The sequence below is a fragment of the Stegodyphus dumicola genome, chromosome X1 (genome assembly GCF_044657685.1).
Source record: "Stegodyphus dumicola isolate Sdum_Otavi_A_Nest chromosome X1, ASM4465768v1".
Taxonomy (NCBI): Eukaryota; Metazoa; Arthropoda; class Arachnida; order Araneae; family Eresidae; genus Stegodyphus; species Stegodyphus dumicola.
In genome coordinates, this window is record NC_140780.1 from 49,224,578 (window position 1) to 49,247,315 (window position 22,738).

The window sequence follows — 22,738 nt, forward strand, 5'->3', positions numbered from 1 at the left end:
GTAGGCATTGGCCAAACTGCGGCTTATGAGCTACTTGAGGTCCTATGCCCTAAGAAATGTGACTTGCTTGCAATAAACAGTAAATTAATTTATGAAATATAGATGAAATTTGAATTAAAAAATCATGCAATGACATTTTTTTTAATTGGTAATTTAATTTCTTAAATTATATCATGTAAGCATATATGTAATAATTTAATCAATTTCAAACTATCCACTGCAGGCATTGTCAGAGTAACAAACAAAACTGCAAATAATTCCATTTCTGGCAACTACACTAGTGAAATAAATTAAGAGAATTTGCATATTTTATCGAATTGCATGAAAAGAACTGAAGGAAAAAACCGTTTCTAGATAAAAATGCAAATCTTGTATGGCAAATATGTAAGCGTACATGTGTGGAGGGTAAGACGAATTGCGTTCACTAGCACACCTCGGCGAATTTCTTGGGTGTTATCTTGCGGCAATCGGTTAAATTCACATCGTAACAGTAAAAATGAGTAATCAACAACAAAGCTTGGCTTTTAATAAAATTGACAATTTTCAAAACGATTTTCAGATTTTGGGGGATTTTATTGACATAATTGAAATCGAAAAGTGATTTAATGCAACAAATATTAAACTAATGTAAAATATAATTTCCCCTCACATTTTTAAAATATTCTTTTTCCTGGGGAATGATAAAATTAAATTTTCTAATGTTAAATTTTGTTTTCAAGGCAACAGGAGAAAGACAGTCAAGGGACCTTTAGATACATTACAATTGCCTATATTTTAACACGTTACCTGCCGCGTGGGGCGTATGCGCCCCATGCTAAACTTTCCGTTCAAGCCATTTGGTATTATCATTGTAAAATGAAGAAGTTTTTAAAAATTCATTATGCAGTCAATTATGGAAATCTTAACACTACTGCTGATGCCCTCATTTAATCGTGGAGCTATGGGAATTTTTTCCCTCCATAACTTGTTTCAACTGCATTCCTCATACTTCGATCAGTCATTTATTCGCGTGTCGTTGATACACTACTTACTGCTTCACTGAAGCTGGGACTGATTTATAGTTCAGTGTGTTAGACGAAGGAAATGCGGTACGTACATATTATTTCAGTGTTATAAATTCGGATATTTTGCATTTAAAAATGGTTGCAATTTTTCCCGCCTTTTCTTCAGACCTTTTCCAAATTTTACAATAATTACTCCTTATAAGCAGATATGGCATCACACAGCAACAGTTTTTCTAGTGATGATTCTGACGACGAGGAAGGCCACTTTAATTCGATAAGAGGGCGCTGTAAAATTTGTTAAAAATTTGGGTTCCCAATCGGCAAGAAATTGTACTGTAAAAGTTGCGACATTCTGCGTCGTTGTGTGGATAAACCACACTTATGTTTGCCATTGATGTACGTGCGAGTAACACGTGCATACGAAAATATCCCTAACATTAACTAGGAAAGCCGAAATCTTAGTTAAGATAGACATGTTACAATTAATAATCAAATTTAATAAGGAAAAGTAACAGTTGCCGGGTACATTATAACGGCTTAAGAAATTCAGAGCACAGTACAGATGCGAGTACACAAGTTTACATATCTCGGCGAAAACAGAGACGCACACATTTGTTGAAATAGTTCCACTTGACTGCCGGGGAAAAATCTTCTCTCTCCGTCAGCCTGTAGGTTTGCCAAACGGGTTTACTGTTTCGCCAATTGGCGCTTTTCTGTACAGTTTTTAAGTCCGTATCGCCTGTTTGGCGCTGCCGCTGCATACTCCCTCCGCAGTGTCAACGAAATGTGACATACCGATGCGGGGGTCGGATTAATCGTCCAGAACGGGTGATACAATTATCCGAAGTTTTTTTCACACTCTTGGAAGCAACTTGAGAAGAGTCCATGGTTACAAAAGCGGGTTTCAGTCTATCTATGGAGATCGTTTGCTTAGTCCCTTTTATTTCGAGATCAAACGTTTTATCTCGTCTTTCTAGCACCTTAAATGGTCCATCAAAAGGAGTTTGAAGTGGTTTTCTAACTCCGTCGTGTCGAACAAACACATATGTGGACTTGTGAAGGTGTGGATGAATGAAACATGTTCGCTGGGCGTGGCTAGAAGTCGTGGTCGGGCGGACACTGGCAAAGTGAGATTTTAAATCCTCCACAAACTGTTTGGGGGACGCATCCGGAGGTGTCGGATTGAAAAATTCTCCTGGGAGACGGATAGTCTTTCCATACACCAGTTCAGAAGTGGTTGCTCCTATGTCTTCTTTGAGAGCGGCGCGGAAACCCATCAGCAGCGTTGGAAGGGCAGCCACCCAGTCACTGGTATCGTGCGCTTTTAAAGGACGGTGGAATTCCTCGATCAGTCCATTCGCCTGTGGGTGGTACGGAGACGTCCTGATCCTCTTGATTCCCAATAATTGGGAAAGGGCTCGAAATAAGCCGCTTTCAAACTGTCGCCCTTGGTCGGTAGTAATAACAGTCGGACAACCAAATCGAGTAATCCAGTGGTCATAGAAAGCCTGTGCTACTGTGCGTGCTGTTATGTCTGGTATGGGTACTGCTTCGGGCCATCTAGTAAATCTATCTATCATAGTTAGACAGTAATAATTATTTTGAGAAGGAGGTAGGGGACCAACAAGGTCAAGGTGGACGTGATCAAACCTCTGTGATTGGTCTGGAAACTTCATTAACGGGGTTCTAGTATGCCTGCTTACTTTTGCTTTCTGGCACGGAATGCACTGCCGTGCCCATTTCGCGCTATCTTTGCGGATGGAAGACCAAACAAACCGTGAACATACTAACTTTGTTGATGCACGAATGCCGGGGTGAGACAAATTGTGCAAGGTGGCAAAAACTTTCTCACGGAATGCCGGAGGAATGTAAGGGCGGGCGTTACCTGTTGACACATCACAATATATCGGTAAGCTACAATTCGGTAAGGTAAGTTTTTTGAGATGTAGAACTTTTGACTCTTTAAGCAATGTTTGTAATTCTGGGTCGATTTCTTGCATTTTAGCGATTTCCTCATAGTCGATAGGGTTAGGCATGCTTATTGCTTCTATACGCGAAAGTACGTCGGCAGCGATATTCTCCGAACCTTTTATATGACGAATTTCAGTGGTGAATTGTGAGATAAAGTCTAACTGCCTAGCCTGACGAGGTGAACACTTATCCAAACGCTGTCGGAATGCATACGTGAGCGGTTTGTGATCGGTGATTAAAGAAAAGTTCCGTGCTTCCAACATATGCTTAAAATGCCTAATAGCAGCATAAGCTGCCAATAGCTCTCGATCATACGCACTATAGTTCCTTTCCGCCTGCGAAAGCTTTCGTGAGAAAAATGCGAGAGGCTGTAAATTTCTATCAACTATTTGTGATAGCGTTCCACTGATCGCGAAGTCTGACGCATCAACCTGTAAAACCAACTGGGCATCTTTCTTCGGGTGTGCCAAAAGAACAGCATTAGCGATTAGCTGTTTGCACTTTTGAAATTCACTCCGCGCTTCCTCAGACAAATTCAGGATTGTCTTATCCTTTTTCTTAGCCCTTTTTAAATACGAAGTTAAATGTATTTGATTCTGGGCTACGTTGGGTAAAAATCGACGGTAAAAATCTCTGCAAATCTTTTACCGTTTTCGGAAGTGGGTAGTTAAGTATCGGTTCCACTTTGTTCGTCAGAGGCTTGGTACCATCTTTATTGATTATATGGCCTAAAAAAGATATTTCCGGAACGCCGAAAACACATTTCGAAGCGTTAATTGTCAATCCATATGAAGTTAATCTTTCAAAAACAGTACGTAGGTGAGATTTATGCTCATCTTCCGTATCACTAAATATCAAAATATCATCTAAGTAGACGTAGGCGAATTTTAGATCTCCAAGAATTTCGTTCATAAACCTTTGAAAGGTTTGAGCTGCTCCGCACAGTCTGAAATTTAAAAACGGAAATTCGGAAAGACCAAATGGGGTGCAAACTGCAGTTTTCGGTATATGATCTGGATGGACTGGTATATGATGATATGCCCGAACGATATCAATTTTTGAAAAAATTGTCTTTCCGCTAAGCGTATTATTAAAGTCTTGTAAATGCGGGATAGGGTATCTGTCGGGTTCGGTGCACGCGTTTAGTTTTCGGTAGTCTCCTACTGGCCGTATGTCGCCCGAACTTTTAGAAACTACATGAAGAGGTGATGACCATGCTGATTTTGATGGTCTACAAACACCCTGATCTATCATAAATTGAAATTCTTTTTTTACTGCTTCGTATAACTTAGGGCTTAACCTACGCGGTTTACTGTGCACAGGAGGACCGTTTGTTTCGATGTAATGAACCGTACTATGCTTTACTCTACCCGAATCGGATTTTAACTTCAGTACTTCCGGAAAGTCTTTCAAGATTCTGTGATATGGTGAATCACCAGATATTAACTTTACCGAAAAATAATTTTTAGAATCGGAAAGAGAACCAATACGAGTTAATTTCGTAGTATTATTGATAAGCCTACCTCGTTTTAAATCGATTAAAAGATCAAAATGCCTTAAAAAGTCGGCTCCTATTATAGGCACTGGTACATCGGCGATTAAAAACTTCCAAGAAAAGTTTCGTCTAAGTCCTAAATTCACAGTTAACAATTTTGTTCCATACGTAGAAATTCTGGAATTATTCGCGGCAAATAATTGAAGCGAATCAGGATGCATTTTCTTAAACTTAGAAGTCGGTGTCACACATGAAACATCCGAGCCCGAATCAATCAAAAAGTTTAAATTTAATCTGTTATCGTAAACATGTAAACGACATGAATGCACGACTGCCGATGAATTTCGATCGACAGCCGCTACTACTAGTTTTCCTGGGCCGTAGTGTTCTGAGAAAAGGAACAAGGTGCTCGACATTTTCGTGCATTATTACCGAATCGCGAATGAAAATAACAATAATTGTTCAAACGCTCTCGGGAATGCCCACGCGAAAAACTACGTGCTTTGTTATGTTGATCCCGGGGGAAATTATTCCTCGTTTTTCCGCGGGAGAGTCGCTCGACTTGTTTACTTAGGGCAGAGATTTCACTCCTTAAGGCCTTAAGCTCCTCGAGGGGGGCACCAGAATCGTTAGAGTTTCTGGGGGAACTCGCCGAAGCTGCCTGGACCGCGAACACGCTGTTGTTCGTTGGCGTGCGCACTTCAGCTATCTTATCAGCCATTTTTGCTAAATTGTCTAAGGATTCCGAACTTATTGATAAAATGGCATGCACCTCGGAAGGTAACCTTTGCAGCCATAATGATTTTAAAAATTCGTCAGTTATACAGTTTCCACCTAATTCTCTCATTTTTCTCAATAAGTGAGATGGTTTGTCGTCTCCTAAATGCAATTCGGAAATAAGTCTGCGTATTTGCTCGCTTTCCGAATCTGAGAATTCTACTATTAACCTAGCTTTAAGGGCATCATATTTAGCCGTCGCTGGGGGATTAAATAAAATATCTGATACTGCGGAAAGAGTTTCAGGGTCTATCGAAGAAACCACGTGGTTGTATTTTGTACTATCGCTACTAATCTTTGCTAAAGCAAAGTTACTTTCAACTTGAATTAACCAAAGTTTAACATTCTTTTTCCATAAAGGGGGAATTTTAACTGCCACGTGTGAGATTTGTGGCTCCTGAACCGCCATATTCGATTCCTCGTTGGTTTGGCCTTCCGATCCTGGCATGGTTGCCAATTATAAATATATCGTAAATCGTAAAGATCAATTTTAAACAATCAATAATTAAATCAAAACTATAATTTTAGAGCAAAACATATCACAAAAACATAATTAAGACCAATCACAGATAATTAAAAAAATTTGACCACATACCTGTAAATCCTCCTTAAGTGTGATAAACCACGTGTAATCCGTACGATAAAATGAGGAGGAAATAAATAGGTTGGAGCCTTTATCAGTCATAAGGAAGAGCATTGGCATCAAAATAAGGCATATTTTTAGTTTTTTAGCAAAGATTGAGACAGATAGTCATTAGGGATCGAAACAGAAGGAGCGAGGGACAGGGTCACCAATGATGTACGCGCGAGTAACACGTGCATACGAAAATATCCCTAACATTAACTAGGAAAGCCGAAATCTTAGTTAAGATAGACATGTTACAATTAATAATCAAATTTAATAAGGAAAAGTAACAGTTGCCGGGTACATTATAACGGCTTAAGAAATTCAGAGCACAGTACAGATGCGAGTACACAAGTTTACATATCTCGGCGAAAACAGAGACGCACACATTTGTTGAAATAGTTCCACTTGACTGCCGGGGAAAAATCTTCTCTCTCCGTCAGCCTGTAGGTTTGCCAAACGGGTTTACTGTTTCGCCAATTGGCGCTTTTCTGTACAGTTTTTAAGTCCGTATCGCCTGTTTGGCGCTGCCGCTGCACCATGTTTTAATAAAGTTCATTGTAACAGCCCTTTGTAATTGCATACGAACTTAAATTTAACTAAAATGTTATATTTAAAACTGATATATGTGTGATAAAAAAAAATTATATGTGAGGATGCAACTTGCTTGGCATAGTAATGCTCAGCCAGATATTTGTTAAACTAATTCCTAGAAAAATTAATTTATTGGTTTGTTGTGTTATGCATGTTAAACTATACAACCTTTCCTTGATAATTATGATTTTTGCGCTATTTTAATTATTGTAAGGCATACGCCAGAAACAAAATAATACAAATGTAAAGCGTGGCTGGGAAGTCTTCAAAAAACGGTCTGGCAGGGAACGTGTTAATGATCCTAAGTTTTGTGAACCAAAAAAGATATTCTTTCCTTATCTTAAGTTCAGATTTTCCAACTCCATTGCATTTGTGTCATATTTGCCTATAGTTCTCCTTTTAGACTTTATCCCTAAGAGCAGAGCCAAATAATTTCATGTGAAATCCCTGTTAATCAATAAAATTTATGGGAAAATTGATACATGTATCAAAATTTAAGAACTGTTTCTAAAAAAATATACATCCAACAGAAGTACTTTATATTGTCGTATATTTTTTAATATTTGGCCATGTGACGGGGTGCCCAGATGTCAAGGGCACCCCTGGCTATCTGTCTCTATTAGTTGTATAATGAGGGATTACTTCATACACATAAGTTACTAACTTTTATAGTAGAACCAATTTATATCTGCTTTAAAAATTTAAATGACTTAAAATTATTTAGGTTGTAAATGAGCAGAAATACCAACAGAATTACAAAAATGTGTACAGGACAGGGAAGGGATTTTATTAAATTTGAATGCATTGTGGCGCCATCTATTGCTCATATTACAAACTAGTTTTTACAATATTTTAATAATTAAATCTGAAAAAGCATAAAGCCTTTTTAAGGGTCTTTAAGTCACGTTTTTTACGTACAACTTTATTGACAACAAATCCATACTATTTTCTTCAAATCCTGGGACATATACACATTAAAAAAGGCTGTAGTGGACTATGAAAGATGAACTTCAAACTGCATGTTTTAACCCTTTAAAGAGCACTGGTATATAATATATACCGGTTGTTTGTCAGTTTTTTAACCTCCGAAAAAATGCTAATTTCTCTACACCAAAAGCTATAATCGTAAGTTTCTAGCGTTTCCTTTCGATTCTAAATGGCAGCACCACCTTATGAATGCTCAATATTTTGCAGTTACGAAATTAATATACCTTGTTCCCAGGTATCATGTTTGAAGATTGATAAATTCTATTGGAGGGAAAGAAAAAATTCAAAATCTGTAAATATATTACGTACACATGCTAAACCTTTTATATTTACTGCATTTCAATCAAAACTGATAATTAAAAGAAGATTGTGTATTTAATACCGGTATATAATATATACCGGTGCCACTACTGAGGGTACCTTTCCAATAGATGGCAGCACCAGGCTTTTCCTTCTCTACTGTGTGACAGCATTTCTTTAGAAAAAATTCTCTGGAGATGCAAGAGAATTTTTAGGCTTTTGGAGCCAATTCTCGAAAATTCATGAAGATGCGGATATTGTTCCGGAAGATAAATTTTTTTACTTAGTGCAAAGTGCAGTACCTGGCTCAACTTTTGAACAGTTTTCCTGTTACTGCTGCAAATTATCCCAAAGCTATCGAGCAGCTGAAAGAAAGATTTGGTAGAGAAGACCTGGTGCAGATTTATGTAAGAGATTTGCTTGAGCTTGTTATGAAGAATGCTACAACAGGCAGAACGGCGTCGGACTTAGGAGTGCTTTACCATAGTATAGAAAGTAAATTACGAGCGCTGGAAAGCTTAGTATGCACCAAAGAAAAGTTTGCAGATTTCTTGGGACCTTTAGTAGAGTCATGCCTACCTGAGAATATTCTACGTGCCTGGGAGCGGAGTTGAACTTCTGAACAAGGACAGGAAGAGTTTGGAAAGAACACATGAAAAACTAATGTGTTTTTTAAGGCATGAAGTAGAATTTGAAGAAATGATTAGATTAGCTCTATCAGGATTTACTCATTCTGTTAAGCATGTTAATAAAAATGTTATTTCAGGTAATTCAGATTTAGCAACAGCTGCCGTGCTGGTAAGTACAAATGAAACCAGTAAAGGTAAGCAAAATGTTTGTATATTTTGTGGTAAGCCTCATATGAGTGCTAAGTGTTTTAAAGCTGAAACTATGAGCTTAATTGAAAAGAGGCAAATTGTACAAAAGAAAGGTGTTTGTTTTTCATGTTTAAGAATTGGTCATTAAAAAAGCCAATATTAAATGTCCCATTTGCAGTTGTGATCATATAAAATTTGTGTCCTCAGAATGTTAGTTCTGTAAAACAACATGACTCTAAGTTGGATGTTTCCCTTTCTAATAATAGTAAGAGCGAGAAAGTTTATTTGCAAACTTTATGTGTTCTAATTAAAGTTAAAGATCGAGAGAGAAAAAATAGGATTCTTTAGGATTCGGGATCCCAGCGATCATACGTTGGGAAGAAAATTATGAAGCGAATGAAAGCTGATCCTGTTCTATTCGACAGGAGAAAGTAATTCATGGTTTGTTTGGGGGGAGGGAAACTGTGCCCATAACCCATTCTCTTTTTGCTATTGACATAAGCAGTTTAGATAACACTTTTAGGTGTTGTTTTGAAACTTTTTCTGAAAAAAGGATATGTGGATTTGTTCCAACAATTGAACAGCAGGAAAATTGAGGTCAGTGACACATTTCGCGAGGAAAGTGAAATTGATTTATTGATAGGCACAGATGTCACTGGTAAACTGTTATGTCACTGGTAACTGACGAATACATAGATTTACCCTCTGATTTAACTGCAGTCAAAACAAAACTGGGTTGGACAGTTATGGGTAAAGAAAATAATACTGTTAGGGATAATGCCCTAATAAATCTTTCCCTACATGTAAATAATGCTTCTTTGAAATCTTTATGGGAGCTTGAAGTTTTAGGTATTTCCGATCCGACGGAAAATGGTAAAAGGAAAATCTGTTCATTGCGACTAGGAGATCGATTTTCAGAATAAATTATCTAGTCGACCCAATGGTAGATATGAATTAGAATTACCCTGGAAATGCAAATCTACCAATTTATCAGATAATAAAATCACTGCTTTGACACGTCATCAAAAAATGATTAAGAGGGCAAAAGAAAATAATTCTTTGATGGAATATCAAGAAGTGTTTAGAGAGTGGGAAAATTTAAATATTATAGAAAAGGTTCCGGAAAAGGAATTAAACAATAAATGCCACTTTTTATCACACAGACCGGTTATTAAGATAAATAGTGTAACCACTAAGGTAAAACCGTTGTGAGTCCTTCTGTGGTTCATAGACTTTGGAGGCAATTTCAAACCACAGATTCGGCATCTAGGAGGTTCAGCCAAGGACGGCCAGCTGCTGCGACGAGCACCGCTGACCGATATTTGAAATTATGTGCACACAGGAATAGAACCACTACTCCGACTCTTCTTAGATCCTCCCTTGCTGCAGCCACCGGAAGGTTCGTGTCAACATCAACTGTGCGTAGAAGGCTGCATGAAGGTGGTCTGTATGCGAGGCGACCAGCCATTTGTGTGTCATTCACGTCACGCCATAGGAGAGACCGTTTTTCAGTGGGCATGACAACATGTCCACTGGACGCCTGATCAATGGAGGGCTATTCTCTTTATGGACGAGTCCAGGTTTAGTCTAGAAAGCGACAGTATGCGTTATTTGATATGGAGAGAACCTAGAACCCGTTATAATCCGTCAAACATCCGTGAAAGAGACGCATACGGAAGAGGCAGTGTCTGTGTTTGGGGTGGCATCTCTTTGGGTGGACGCACAGACCTCTATGTCTTTCCAAGGGGAACCGTGAATACTCAGATTCATAGAGATGACATCCTTGATGTTTATGTGCGCCCATATGCTGGGGCAATAGGTAATGCTTTCCTGTTACAGGACGACTACGCAAGACCACACAGGGAGCTTGCTAACGAGTTAGATATTGGTGTCATATCCATTAGGTATAATGCATTGCATAAACTTGACATACAAGTTCAATCACTAGGTGCCGCACAAGCTGACTCAAACAGACAAGGACAGACATGCTCAGTACTGCACTAATCTGCTCGAATATCAGCACAAGAACAAAATTCTGGACTGGCTCATCACTTGTGAAGATAAGCGGATTTACTTCAACAACAAAAGCTGAAAAGGTCAACAACACAGGTTTGTGTCTCCGGTGAAGACCTCGGTAGCATCACAAAACACAATCAGATTATCCAAAAAGAATACCTGGAAAAAGGTAAAAAACCTTCGACGGTAAGGTATACAGCGAGATGCTAATCCGTGTTGACGCTATCAAGAAAAAGTGTTGAAATAAGTTCCAGCACAAAAAGGTAATGTTCCATGAAGATAATGCAAGACCACATGCGTCTGCATTTATCGGGTGGACTTTGTATGGACTCGAATGGGATTTTTTGCCACACCCACCATATAGCCTCGACAACACTTCTTCAGATTGCTACCTTTTTTCACAACTGAAGCTAAATCTTGTTGATGCTATCTTTCACTTTGCACAGGACGTCTGAAATGAGGCTCTGTGTTTGGATATGCAGCTACCAAGTTTCTGGGATGAAGGCTTTGAAAAACCACAAATACATTTGCAGAAAATCATAGATATGGCTGGAGATTACTACTTACAATAAAGGTGCTGCTTTCATGTTTATTTTCCTAATTTTATTAAGAATGTGTTTTGGCAGAAAGCTTTCGTTACAACCAGATATTGTTATCTTCCAATAAAATTTACTTACCTATTCAGTGTCGTAATATAAACTGCTTTTAACTAATGTGAAATACTGGGTGCTTACGAAATTTAACGATTTTGTTGTTAGATGTTTGTTGTTAAGATTCAGGTACCTTTTTTCTTCCTAACTCAAATCAATGTGATTGTGGGATATATCCCTTTTGGTCATGTGTTTTATCTTTGACAGCCATTGTTACTTTCAGCTAAACTTTACTGTACCCTGGCTTTACCTTGGCTTTTGTCTGAAAAAATCACCAATTGGTATTAGTTATTTGTGAAATCTGGAAGCCCGCTGCATGAAATAAGTTTTTCGGTAACCCTAATGTTGATAATGCTGGCGAAACTAGCCTTGGGGAAAATTTTAGCTTTTTTTAGTTTTTGTCATTAAAAAAGGGTTATTTCTATGAATACCGCCAAACATGTTGTGATAAATTTTGATTTTGATTATTTTTTGCAATAGTAACCCTTTCGTATGGACCCGGGTTTTTGGTTCTTACCACTCTTTTCAGCTGCTGTTTGGTTGCATGTACCCGGTATGGTCTTGTATTTTGAACTTGCTATTATGTTGCTGTGGGCACCATCATTTGAGTATGTCTGAGGTGACTAAGATGATGAATGTTAATACGTTGGATTATGATGAAATTGTGAATTTGAGATTTTTGTATGGGTTGGATGATGGACGAAAGGCGTTTGGTCTGATCTTTGGAATATGGTAACAGGTAGTTTGGCAACATTTTGGAGGCGATAAAGGTTACTACCTAGGACTTTGGTAATAATGTGAGAAGCACTCAGCTCCGATTACGCATTATTTTGTGCGAGTGAAATGAGAGATCATGAGACATGTCATGTGACATTAATGGACGAATTACAGTTCTTTAATCGGAAAAGAGGGTAAAATTTGGAAAAATATCTGTAGTACTATATTATTTTGTATTAAGCTTCATTGTGTGTTGTGTGAAATAGTGTTGATTAATTTTCGGATTGCATAGCACTATGTAAAGCGAATTCTAAATTTTTAATGCATTTATCTGATAATAATAATAATAAGTTGAAATTGTGTGAAAGGAAGGATATTACAGATACGTTTGAATGGCGGTGCAAGAAATCTGGTGAAAATGGACATTTTGTGAAATGGAGTGTAAGGAAGGGTACGTAGTTTGAGTATGGGTGAAATTTTATTAATTTCTTATTACTGGGTGAATAGACTGCCAGTTGACTACTGGATTTCGGATTTAGAAATTAGCAGTAGTACTGCAGCCGACTGGAACTCTTTCTGTAGGGAAGTGTGCGTGCCACGTAATGAAGATTCTGAAGATGATTAGGTAAGTTAGTAAATAAATTAATATGGTATCATTGGAAAATTGTTATTAGCAATGATTTAGTTTAAAGTAATTAGGATTGTAAGCTAATTTTTATTAATTTAGTGTATGTGCTTATTTATATTTTAAGTAGTGTTTTTTAATTTAATTATATTTCAATTTAATGATCGTGATTTTGTGAGTTATATGTTCGTAGTATTTTGGAATCGGTATAGGTCAGTTCGACGCCAATGTTTCGACGCGTGGTCAGTTCGACACGAGGTCGTTTCAACGCGTGGTCAGTTCGACGCCATACTTTTTTTTGCTTTTGTTTGACGGCATACTTTTCGTAGATTTATTTATTTTTGAAATAAGTTTGCAAATAGATGCGATATGCCTGATGTAATATATATTATAATAGATTCTTTTGAGAAAGACACAGAACTTATTTTCCCTGCTAAAACATACTACAGAATTGAAAATGTGCTTGACGTTATTGCATACCTAACTTGTAAGTAAACATTTGTCATCTTAAGTATATAATCCCTCACTCTGAGTATGAAGCTATTATTAACTGACCCTCCCCATGAACCGACTCGTATGTGTTAGAGTACTGATACCTGTATGTGTCAGATTAGGGGGTGTGTAACGTCAGAACACCCGTGTTGGGTTTAAAATATTTGTTTTGAAAACTTAATAAGAAATTAACGACGCTAAAATGTGTCGACTTTCACTCGTTTACAGCATCAAAAGCTTTTTACACAAAGCTTTATCCTAGTTTTCTTAAAAACCTGGAAAGAGAATAGATAAGTCCCTTATGACTGGAAACCACACTAGGGGGGTTTCCGCTGCACCTTTCTTCCAAAGGTCTGCTGTCCATTCTGTCACTGAGAAAAAAATAGTTCTCATTAAGCACCTGAAAATCCAAGGGGTGCATATGTCTGAACGTCCAGGGGTTATGAAATCGCTTCAGATTTGTTGTTATCTATTGCCGATTATCAACGCATGCACAGTTTTTATCTTCTCTAAAGAGCCCCGTAATCTATTTGGACACCAGTCGACATTTTCTAATTCTATGTTAGCACTTGCAGCCGTAGAAATGTCTGGAAGCGAAAAATATATGACTAAGAGAGGTAAAGAAAAGTATGAACATGATGGATATTTATACTGTTTCAATAAATATATAGAAAATGGAGCAAAAATATCGTGGCGTTGTGAAGTTGAATTTTCCAAAAACAATAAACGTAAAGGAAGAATTTACACTGATGCAGTTACGGGTGAATTTTTAAAACTTGTTCGCAATCATGCTCGTGAAGGAAATGCAGCATGCGTGGAAGTTGTCCGCACTTTAACATCAATAAAGCGAAGGGCTGTTGAAATACAAGAAACTCCCACAGTAATTCGAATTGAAGAAACGCAAGAACTGTCTGTTGGAGCATTAGGACAGTTTCCAAGTACAGAAGCTGTAAGATTAGTTATTAAACGACGTAGAAAAGACATAAATGCAACCAATTGACAGGGCTTCCATTGAACTGCCAGAAAATTATAAATATTATGGAAAAAATAACGAAAATTTTGTTATCGGCGATTCGGGATCGGGTGATCAAGACCGAATTTTAATTTTCGGAAAAGACAGTGTCAGCGATTGGATTCACCACGTAACAAAAATTTACATTGATGGAACTTTTAGTCTAGCACCGCATCTTTTTTTCCCAAGTTTTTGTTATTATGGCCGAACGTGGAGGTTTTGTATCGCCAATCATTTATGCCCTCTTACCCGACAAGGCGGAAAACACATATACACGCATGATTGAAATGATTCAAGACAATTGGCCCCTTTTTAATCCAAAAAAAATTTCTCTAGACTTTGAAATAGCCTTAATTAACACCTTTTCAAGCAAATTTCCAAATGCAGAAATTCAAGGGTGCTTGTTCCACCTTGTGAAAAATATGAAGCGCAAATTAGCAGAATTCCATTTAATGCAACGATATAATACCGATGCTGATTTTGCTCTCTATGCACGTATGATTCCTGCGTTAAGTTTTGTGCCTATCGAAGAACTTGAAAATGCTTTAGAGGTTTTGAGTGAGAATTTACCTAATGAGTTAACCCCAATTTTAGATTACTTTGAAGATTATTACGTTGGAAGGATTCAAAGAAATAATCATCGCCGTCGTCCTACATTTAAATCAGAAATGTGGTCATGTTATGCTAGAACTTTAAATAACGAAGGACGCACCAATAATTTCGCGGAAGCAGCGCACAGGCGTCTACAGTCTGAATTTGGTGTTTCACACCCCACGTTATGGAAGTTCATAGATGGTCTCAGATGTGTTCAAAAATCAATTGATCAATGTTATGAACAATTTGTACGTGGAGATGAACCGCCGCAAAAGCGGAATAGGTATCTGCGAACTGATATGAGAATTAAAGTAATATTTGAAAATCGAGAAATAATGGAATACCTAAAAGGTGTGGCGCATAATTTTGCAATGGATTAGTATAATAAAAGTTCTGTGATATAATCTTATTTATGTGTAATCTTATTTATCTGTAATCATATTTGTCTGCAATATAACTTCTTTGTAACCATATGTTTATTTACCATGTCTGTATTTTGCCTTTTTGATGCTGTTTTGTGAAATAAATAAATAAATAAATAAAACCTCCCTCATGTCCCGGGGCCTTCTCACTAATCTGGGACACAAAAAAAAAAAAAAAAAAAAAATCGAGAACACATACATACACACATATAATTTATTTCAAATATGCATGCAAACAATCGCTAATTCAATAAATAAAAATCAGTCATATTACTTATTTATATTACTTCATATTTATTCTAAAAACAAATAAAAATACGAAAAAATATGGCGTCGAAACGACCTGCTTCGTTTTAGAATACGTTTCATTAGTATACGTTGAGTATTTTTACGCATTTTCGTGAAAATTTTCTAATTTATGAGAAAAAATCAGTGCACATGGATATAGTGAAGAGTGTGCGCAATGCCATTTTTGTGCAATTCTGGGATTTTTTTTAAGTAAAAATAAGTCGACGTGTACATGGTTTAGTGATATTTTAATTAAATGATAGTTATTTTGTGAATTTTATGTTTGTAGCAATTTGGTATACGTTTCAGTTGAAGTAAACATGTATGGAAATAATTTAAATATTTGACACTAAGTATTTGTAACTATTTTTAATGTTTGCGGTAGAAATTCGTTGGTGACGTTTATAACATAATAGATAATTTAGAGGTAAAAGTTTTTGGATATTTTATTTATTTTATACGTGGAAATGTTCATCCTTGGAAAGGGTACATACTTTTGCACGATCAGATAATTTCATATATGTGCTTTTTACCGAGTTTAAAGATTCAGAAAATTTTCCTGCATTTTTGTGCAAATTTTTATAATTTATGAGAAAATAGCAGTGTAGATGGATAAAGTTAAGAGTGTGTGCAATGCCATTTTTGTGCAATTCTGGGATTTTTTTTAAGTAAAAATAAGTCGACATGTAAATGGTTTATGTGTATGTGCTATTCTGAAAAACGCGCAAGGAGTTTGCGATTGTGCACTTTTTCCCAATTTTGCAGTTAATATTTGTCATGATTAAGCAGTTTTGTTACATAAAATTTCTAGCATAAGTGTAATTCAGCTAGTAGATTGTTGGAAAAAGTGTTGAGTAAATAAAAAGAAAAGAAACATGTCTTTACTTCGTGAAGACAAAATGGCGGGGGAAAAAAAATAGAGGTTGCTGTAGCAGAGTTGGTCGCCAAAAAATCGCCAAGTTACCATAATACAAAGATCAACCGGCGTTTGATTTTTGCATGAAAGCTGATTGCTGAGAGATATGAATGAGCTGAAACAACGAAAAATTTAACTGAATTGCTTACCTGGAGGATGGAGGAGATGGTCCTGGGAAGCCTAAGCTTATGCACGTGAAAAAGGTATGTTAAAAAATTGAGGTCTCATTTATTTATTTGTCGCTGCCATGATATTTTAAAATTAATTTTAGCTTCCCGATTTCCTGAAGTGAAAATAAATCGATGAATACAAAGTTAAGGCAGTGCGTTATGCCTAGCTTGTGCAATTCTCTGATTTTTTTTTAAGTTAAAATAGGTCGATGTGTACATGGACACTGAGTTTGTGCAAGTCTTTGACTTCTTAGTTTTGTGTAGCTGCTATCTTGAAACAGGTGCCAATCCTTTCTGCCACCTATATTAGCGTCAAAAAAGAAACGATTTGCCAAGGCTTAACGTAGAGTAAATTTTTGCCTTATTTTCATAATTACCTTTTTTTTTTTAAATCAGAATTGCCTTCAGCTGTTCTCATATATCATGGCCAATGCACAATACCGAGTTCCCAAAATTTTAATTTTTTTCCTCTTTTTTTAGAGAAAGCAAACTGAGCAAATAAAAAAAGGAACGGTTCTATATTTCCCGTTCTACTGGAGGCCGATTGATGAAACTGAAACTGCGTTTTTCATGTTTTGAAAACGCATGCAATATATAAATCTAATATACAATATATATTAGATTTATATATAGAGAGAATATATATTAGATTTATATATAGAGAGAGAGAATATATATTAGATTTATATATAGCACTGTTTTAATATAGACATTTTGACACAAAAATCAGACTTTTTGGAAATGACATGCCAATTTTTTTTCCATATTTTGATTCTATGACTCAAATTACGCCTAGATAATAAATTTTGTAAAATTTGGTTCAAAATTTAGGGAGAAATTCAGAAATTTACCTTGCCACATTTTTTTTTTTTTTTCATTCTGCAGCAAGAATACAAGCACAGCACTTGGCGAACTTTTTAATTTATAGCAACCTACTTTCCTTTCCTTTTTTTCATTATATATGAGTGGGAAAAAAGTCATTTCATACTTTCAAATAATTTTAACAAAATGCATAAACCACATTTGGCATTATTATCACCTATAACAAATATGCCAGATTTCAAAAAGTGCCAATATGTAAATTCATGTATGTCTTAGAAAATTTTGAACCAAAAAAAAAAAAAACCTCTTAATTTTTTGCAGGTATGCTTTGAAATACATCTACTTTAAGATGATTGAAAAATTTATAAAAAATGTAAATTTTAAAAATAAATCATAAAAAAAGGGGTGACTTTTATTTGAAATGAACCTAAAGTTTGAATTCTGGAAGAAGGAATCAAGTAAGCTTAATAAAAAAAAAAAAAAAAAAAAAAAAAAAAAGAGATTAATAAATATATATCAAATTCAATTAACATTGAGGAGCTAAAATTTCTAGAGCTAATTTTTTAAAACTACTCGTGCGATTTTTACAAAATTTGGCAGTTTGGCATAATTTGTGTCATAGAATCGAAACATGGAAAAAAAATTTGGATATCATCAAAATCAGTAGAGTGAGTGATATAGAACTATCCCACCTTTTTCTTTGGGGGGGGGGCACGAACATAGAACCTTAATTAATATTTAAAATTGGTATTTTAAATTGCTTTTCTTTTGATATAATAATATATTTGCCAATTTATGATAAATATCAATATTTTGCCGACTTTAAAAAAAGTAACCAAATCCCCAACCTGCACCCGATAAATCCTTTTTACCTTGCTTTTACAAGCAAAATTTAATTGATTACACTTTTTTACTAAATGAACAACTTTTACTATAACAACAGCTGAAATTTATTATACAATTTTATTTAACATAATATCTCTTAATCTATTTGGTTCAAATCTTGAAATTAATGTCAGACTCCATTCTATCAACCCAATTTTCAAGAAATTTTACGCACATATTTGTTTGCAATAGCAAAAGTAGGTGAATAGTTAAACTATCTTTTTGAATTAAATGATGTCCTGCACAATAACAAGCATGGTAAAAAGGCAGGAAGTGAAACTTTAGATGAACACAATATATATCAAGTAAAATACCACCTTCTTGAACATGTTAAATGATTCCATTTTTCGATTTATTTGTAAATATTACTTCAGTTTTAAAGTATTAACATCTAATGCCCACTAGATAAAAGTTTGAAAATAAAAGAAATAAAAAAATTTAAAAAAAACTGTAGAAGATATTATGGAAATTTCATAACAATATCAGTAAAGAAAGGAAAATTATAGCAAATCAACTCCACGAATTTAAATTTCATTTTTACTCCACTTAAATAGAAAGAAAATTCATTTTTGCTCCACTTAAAGAAAAAGAAAAATTAACAATCATGTACTAAACACATATGCAGGACAAAATTAATTTTAAATGAGACTAAATCCTCGATGTAGGATTGATGACTATGGCGAAAATTAAGAGAATGCATTATTTGCCTGCTGCTCAGCTCTGACGCTACAATTAAATAATTTCCTTCTTTCTATACTTGCCTCTTTCTTTGCCACGAATTTGATAAGGACAAATTTCATTAATTCGTTTTTAAAAAACAATGCCCAATATATATCTACTGTAGGTATAAAATAAATTTAAAAGAAAAATTTTAAAGATGAATACACGTGCCACAAGTTGGTGCAAAGTTTACGCTCCTAAACATTGTCGCAATTTCATCACATACACACACACATGGTTACTGAAAGAAATGAGATGATGTAAATAGGTTACAAACATATTCTAGATTAAAAAAGTCAATATAAACTACCTTGTATGCTTAATAAACGTAAAAACACAAATTCTCAAAATTGCCTCGTCTTAAAGACTATTTTTGAACAGATTCCTGTTTTCAAATTATTGTAACCACGACTAACCACCGCCATGTTTATAAACAAGTACTATAGCATTCGCTAATTTAAAACACAAAATAAAAACAAAAGCATGGAAATTCAGTTACTTTATGAAATCTAAGCCACAAATATAACAAACTGCAACTAATTTAATATAAATGTATTACCTCAATCGCTTCGCTGCAAAGATAATTCACACAACGATAACATTCCAGCTCCTCGACACACTGAAGACAGAGAGGCGGAGTCTTACCCCTAGGGTTGCTCATTTCAAACAAGAATATGAAAATACAAAATTAAAAGAAACAGAGAGTTTGCGAAACTTGAATGAATTTTTAAATAATACACTATATTACAGCTTTCAGATTAATAAGAGAATCTAATTCGTAAAAATTTTCTCGTCGACACATAGCTACAAACAAACCACAAAAATTAGCTTTTGTAGCTTAGGGCATGACAGGAGAATTCGGTCACGACGAGTCTGTGTCGCCATTTCCGGTATCAATTGTCTGTAAGCAAGGCAACGAGAGCAAATTTCTTCCTCTTTATATCATATACACTCGAAAATATGATTTCTTTTCTTTTGTTATATTTATGTTCTAAATTTGCAGGGATCCTATTCGGTTATTTTACAGAATCGGGTATTCCATTATAAGAGGAAGGAGTTTAATTATCATACTATATAAAATAATTAAACTGTTTAAATACTTAAGTCACATAAGCAATTATAGTATGTATAAATTGCATGATTATTGCTAATTGTAATAGCCATGTGTAGCTGAGTAGTTTCAGTTTAGGCCTGCATCCTAGTGGCACTGGATGCCTGAAAAACAAATAAGTAAAAACGTATCTTAAACTTTTCCAAATTTTCTTTCTATACTATGGTACAGTATGTTATTTAATTAGGTATCTTGCCTTTCGTTCTAATCAGAAATGAATAAATCTTAATTATAACCATGTCACCCGGATCGAATGTTCAACTATATTAAAATATAATGCGAAATCTTAATCCCAACAGGTCTCATTTTTTGAGTAAATACGGCAGTCAAATTTCACCACGAATCCTGCCTCCTTTCATTTATAAAAATTTCAGTTCAGAACATCACACAATCTATAGCAACAGGGAGAAATTGACAGATCATATAAAAAATTACTGTAATAATCGCAATATTTAGAATGAATAATGAATACACTCTAAGTTAAACAAAAAATTAATTCTGCTAGGAAAATTTAGAATAATTTTAAATCAAATCTTAGAGAAAATATCCAATAACTGACTAAAGACAGAAAAAAAGAAAAATCTGAAGGCCTTCAGATTTTAAATTACGTCCAAAGGGGCTTTTTTTTTTAACAATTTGCGTGTTAGCTTTATTTATTAAATATCATGTTCTTTGCAATTAAACCATAAAATTCAGTTCAACAGCAATGTCGCAAAATAATTTTGGGCCCTAGTCTGGACACCGTCGAGATACGAGAAGACGGGTAGAAGTTTAGTAAGTAACATAAGTTTAGTAATTCTGCTCATGATATTATGTTTTACATTTCTTTGAAAGCACTTTCACTGTGATATCACAATCCACTGTGATATTCTTTTCACTGTGATATCACAATAGAAGAATTTATTAGTTACTGTGAGGGGAAGAAAAATTGTTTCATATTTAGTAGTAATCATAATGTGCTTAAGTTTATGATGATTTTTTTCTCTCACACATGTGTATGCTGGATATGAATTCCGTGTTTGCACAGCATTTACATTGTATAAGTACATGATTTAGGCATCTTTTCAGGGCATACGAGAAAATGTTAATAGATTATTTGCAGTGCTAACAAACAGTAGTGGATCAGTGCTAATATACAAATGTTAAAAAGGTATAAAATAAACCAGTTTTGAACATCGATCGGATCAAAGAAGCATATATAAAGAAATGCAAACAGACAAAGCATTAAATAAATATTTACGGGTACTTGACACGTATTTTTCATAAATTATCAATAATTATACCTGGAATTACATTTTATTCAACAACGTGCTATTTTTACACTTTATAGTCTTTGCTACACCTCATTATCTATCCTGGCTCCAGGAGCGGATCTAACGGCGGCTGGCGGACGAATCTGCTACAATAGTACTATATACACACATGGATAGAATGTTGTAATCTTCAGAGTACTCGGGCTCAACATGTGTCGAAACTGATTAGAAAATTAATAATTATTCTTAGGTCGGAGGGAAATCAATTCACTAGCGTTACAAGCGTTTAAGCTTTCGAGAGATGTACACAGTAGAGTTGGAGCAATTTTTGATTGATAATTTCGAATTTTTTTGGTTAATTCATCGGACAAACTCTTGTTTACATTATGTGTTTTAGTTGAAATATTATTCAGTTGTTGCTATTTAAGAAGATGGGCAATTTTGACAACGCGAAGCGTCATTTTGTATTTGCTTTGGTTTACATTAAGATTTATAGTGCAGATTATGTTTGTAAATTGAAAATTTGGATAATTTAGATAATTATTGATTTTTTTTTCTTGAGCATGCCATAGTGAGATTTTATTGATTTGAAATATTTATATACTGCACTTGAGTATTGTTTATATAAGAATATGTAGGTTAATATAGGTTCTTTACTTCCTTGTACGAAGTAAAAAGGAAGGAAGTATTGTAATCTCGAAAAATACCGGGTATCGTAATCAACGGAAATATCCCTTTTCTACCATTACGGAATCCATGTGGATTATTTTTTGGGTGACGTCTGTACGTACGGACACAATGAAGGACTCTTTTTTTTTTCTTTTTTCCAAAAAGGGATTGTTAAATGGGATTAAAGAGATATGACTCTAAGTTGAGACATAAAAGGGATTTTTTTCGTGACGTGTACATACGTATGTATGTATTTCGCATAACTCGGAAATGATTAGTTGCAGAACGTTGAAATTTTGTATATGGGACCGCTATAGCATCTAGATGTGCACCTCCTTTTCTATTGCAATCGGCAATACTACCAAACGTGAATATATATATATATATAATTGGAAAAGAAACTGTAAAGCTAACAAGTAATTAGGCGTAAGACCTATTTGGTCTTAAAAATTTTTTCACAACGGTCAGATTAATTTTTTCGTGCATTAGCATGTCTTCCAAGATTAATTTTGGCGGGTTTTTTTTCGCGTGTTTACAGTTTTTTCCAGTTTTTCCAGACAAAAATTTTCTTCTTAGTTCATATTTTAGTAATACAGCGTTGAAATATTTCGTGGAGCTACAGCTCCTGGTAACTTTTTAGCAAGATCGTTGCAATGTTTCTACCTATTACTACTATTTCATATCTTTTTGCAGCATTATGCGCAAAACATTTTTAAGACCAAATAGGTCTTACGTCTAATTACTTGTTAGTTTTACAATTTCTTTTTCAATTATATATATAAATGGATTTAAGTTCATACAACAA

General features: G+C 35.1%; 1 protein-coding gene across 1 annotated transcript in view; it reads right to left on the reverse strand.

The window, feature by feature from the left end:
* Positions 1-19,743, reverse strand: part of LOC118183557 (uncharacterized) — a 166,059-nt gene extending 146,316 nt beyond the window's left edge. Inside the window, exon 1 of the mRNA XM_085807772.1 lies at positions 19,460-19,743. The gene's annotated coding sequence lies outside the window, so the exon portion shown is untranslated. The remainder of the gene's footprint in view (positions 1-19,459) is intronic.
* Positions 19,744-22,738: the final 2,995 nt, after the last annotated feature.